Source organism: Berghia stephanieae, chromosome 1 (assembly GCF_034508935.2).
Source record: "Berghia stephanieae isolate SIO BIC M18660-M18661 chromosome 1, UCSD_Bste_1.3, whole genome shotgun sequence".
Taxonomy (NCBI): Eukaryota; Metazoa; Mollusca; class Gastropoda; order Nudibranchia; family Aeolidiidae; genus Berghia; species Berghia stephanieae.
In genome coordinates this window covers 101,673,510-101,678,022 of record NC_088360.1, presented here as the reverse complement: position 1 = coordinate 101,678,022, position 4,513 = coordinate 101,673,510, and positions in this window count along the sequence as shown.

Here is a 4,513-nt window from a genome sequence, read left to right as displayed (position 1 = left end):
ACCTTTACGAAACCTGAACATGTAATCGGATCTGTCAGATCCTTTTACTGGATCAACTGGAGATAACCATTGGCACGCTAGGTAGGGAAAGCAACTCTAATAATCGTGAAATTGTAACATATTTCAATAAAATTAAGACTTCTGTTCAATATTTAATCATTTTAAGTGGATGTCACCGATGAATAACGAAAATAGCAAACGGCTTCAAAATGTTGATCACACGGAAACCGATAACCGCTCTGAAATCCAAAGCTCTTCCCAACATTATTGATGCCAGATCTGCTCAATGTGTGTAGTATTGCCTGGTTTATGCCAAATCTATTAAAATCCATTAAACATGTTTAAAATGTTATTTTGGCATTTTTATGGTCATGATAACGGCCAATATGCAATTATTTGCAGGTCTGATAACCGGACGCATTTAGGGGCTTGATTTACCATTGTTGTAATGGACAATATTTTGCGTTGGTTTGACATAATTTCCATAACAACAATGAGCCCACAACAATTTGGGTTATCAGTAGCTAGTTATCAGACCTGTAAATATGTTCGCGTCGATAACGCCGATTATGACGATGATAATGGTATCAATGATGATATACAAAAAAAAAACAAAAAAAAAAAACAAACAAACAAACACACACACACACACACACACACACACACACAAATAACAACATTGATGATGATGACAATAATAATAATAATAATAATAATAATAATAATAATAATAATAATAATAATAATAATAATAATAATAATAATAATAATAAATAAATAAATAATAATAATAATAATGATAATAATAATAATAATAATAATAATAATAATAATAATAATAATAATAATAATAATAAATAATAATAATAATAATAATAATAATAATAATAATAATAATAATATAATAATAAATAATAATGATAATAATAACAACAACAACTACAACAAAAACAATAACAACAACAACAATAATAATAATAATAATAATAATGATAATAATAATAATAATAATGATAATAATAATAATAATAATGATAATAATAATAATAATAATAATAATAATAATAATTATTATTATTATTATTATTATTATTATTATTATTATTATTATTATTATTATTATTAATATATATGCTAAATGCATGATCTTCGCGTGAATATGCGTGTTTGACTTTGTGTGTGTGTGTGTGTGCGTGCGCGTTCATCTCACATACACACACACAACACAGATAGGTAGAGAGAGAGAGAGAGAGAGAGAGAGAGAGAGAGAGAGAAAGAGAGAGAGAGAGAGATCTTGTATGGTGTCATGTTTGATTTCCGAAGTGGAATGGGCTGTTTCATGACGTAACTACAGTACTCGTTTAATAGGCCATGGGTTGTTTACATTCTTACGCTTTGTAAGTTTTGAAATTACCCTTTGTTCGATTGACATTCAATGTCTGCATGTGTCCCTTTAGCCATTTCCCTCAGTGTCCAAACTCCAATCAATATATTCGTTCGTGATTTATATAAACAAACTATTGAAAAGATTTGCAGGAATAGAAACATCACCATGCAAATTTACTTAACAAGTATGTAAGTTTTTTTTCTTTCTTTTATATTTACACATGTAGCATGTGTAAGTCATTTTCGTCTGGCACCACTTTATACTGTAAGCATGCCACGCCGCTGATGATGATGATGATGATGATGATAATGATGATGATGGTGATGATAATAATAATAATAATAAGATGATGATGATGATGACGATGATGATAATAATAATAATCATAATAATAATAATAATAATAATAATAATAATAATCATAATAATAATAATAATAATAATAATAATAATAATAATAATGATATCAGTCATTCTGTGCTCAGGTTCATTAAAAGGAACATCAAGCATTGCCAAGCAAACCTAAAAGAAACCGTCTACATAACAGTATTTTTTGTGATGAACAGCACGGATTTAGGAAGCACCACTCATGTCAAACTCAACTTCTATCATTAACACATGATCTGTCAGCTGCTATTGATAAAGGTGGGGAAATTGATCTAGTACTACTGGACTTTGCCAAGGCCTTCGACAGGGTTCCTCACCATCGGTTAATCCAGAAATTGTATGACGTTGGTATCAGGAACAAAACCTTACAATGGATTGCAACTTTTCTGGACAATCGCACCCAACAAGTTCTTGTCGACGGCGAGACTTCCACTATCGGGATGGTGACATCAGGCGTACCTCAGGGCTCAGTCCTTGGGCCCGTCCTATTTTTAGTGTACATAAATGATCTTCCATGAGGTATAAGGTCAAAAGTGCTCCTCTTTGCTGACGACACAGCATTATATAATCAGATAAGAACAACAGATGACTGCAAAACATTAAATGACGATCTAGCTAAATTACAAGAATGGGAAACAATAAATCAAATGGAATTTAACGTATCAAAGTGCAATGTTCTAACCACCACAAATAAGAAAGCACCTATTACATTTGAATACCAACTTCATGGTCAAAACCTGGAACATTTAAAGACAGCAAAATACCTTGGCATTGAGTTTGCTAAAAACCTCAAATGGAATGACCACATATGTCACCTGGCTTCAAAGGCAAATCAAACAAGCGTTTACATCACCCGCAATTTAAAAAGATGCCCAATCACAACTCAAACCCTTGCTTTTAAAACTATTGTTAGACCAATTTTGGAGTATGGCAGCTCAATTTGGGACCCATATACAAAGAAAAACATCGACACCTTAGAAAACATCCAAAGAAAAACAGCAAGACGCATCACAAACACATTCGATCCTTTCTCAAGTGCGTCTGAAATATCACAACGGATTGGCCTTGAACCTCTGGAAAAGAGAAGAAAGATAGATAAACTTAAATTGTTCCACAAGATCTACTACAAAAATTCGTGCCTTAAACTTCCAAACGACATCAAAGATATCGGCACAAGAAATACGAGGGGACACACAGCAAGAGTAACCATCCCAACATCAAAAACAGACGCCCACGCGTATTCGTTTTCCCTTCCACTGCCCGACTATGGAATAGCCTCCCAGCTGAAGCTGAAAACGGTTGTCAACATGCCTTCACGCGATTGCTAGAGTTCACAACGTGACTTTTTAATCTATGTGTTTTTTTGTTTGTTTTATTTTAAATTAGTATTATGTGCAGAGTTTTAGCAAGTTTAAAATGTAAAATCCTACAAACTGTGGAGTGATCCTCGACAATATTGGAGGTTTCCACAAGACGAAGAAGAAGAAGAAGAACACTTGTAAGACCAATCGTAGAATATTCCTGTACAGTTTGAGATCCAAACCTACAATCAGATATAAAAGCGATTGCAGCTGTCCAGTGCTGCACTGCAGGATTTGTCCTCAAGGAAGGGTTGGGATAAAAAGAAATGAAGAAGAAGATGATGATGATGATAATGATAATAATAATAATAATAATAATAATAATAATAATAATAATAATAATAATAGTATAATAATAATAATAATAATAATAATAATAATAATAATAATAATAATGATGATGATGATGATAATAATAATAATGATAATAATAGTAATTATGATAATAATAATAATAATAATAATAATAATAATAATAATAATAATAATAATGATGATGATGATGATGATGATGATAATAATAATAACGATAATAATAGTAATTATGATAATAATAATAATAATAATAATAATAATAATAATAATAATAATAATAATAATAATGATAATAATAATAATGATAATAATAATAATAATAATAATAATAATAATAATAATAATAATAATAATAATAATAATAATAATGATGATGATGATGATAATAATAATAATAATAATAATAATGATAATAATAATAATAATAATAATAATAATAATAATAATAATAATAATGATGATGATGATGATGATGATAATACTGTACAGTTTGAGATCCAAACCTACAACCAGATATACAAGCGATTGCAGCTGTCCAGTGCTGCGCTGCAGGATTTGTCCTCAATGACTACAGTCCCCATAGCAGCATAACAGGCACGATCACACAGCTTGGATGGACTCCCTTAAAAGACAGTCGGAAAGAACAACGACTAACTTTTATGTTCAAAATTACAAACAAAATGACGACCATCTCTCCAGAACAATTAGACATACAACGAAATTCATGCATTCAAAGAAAATCCCACTCAAAAAACTAAGACTGAAACATCTACAAATATTCATTTGCACCCCCCGCACTATCAAAGACTGGAACGCTCTTCCCAAATCATGTGTGAACACACGAGATTTAGAAACCTTCAGGCGAAGATTATCAAAATTCTTCTGCCTAAACACCAACAATGGCTGTCACATTCAACAACTCTTTCCACCCTTGAATACAAATACTCAGAATTGAGTCCACTTTGAGTAATATTCAGATTCAGAACGTCAAACTTTCCATGTTTCTTGCCAGTTTGAGATCAATTATAGATAATGCTTAACCTCAACAGTCATTATCCATCAT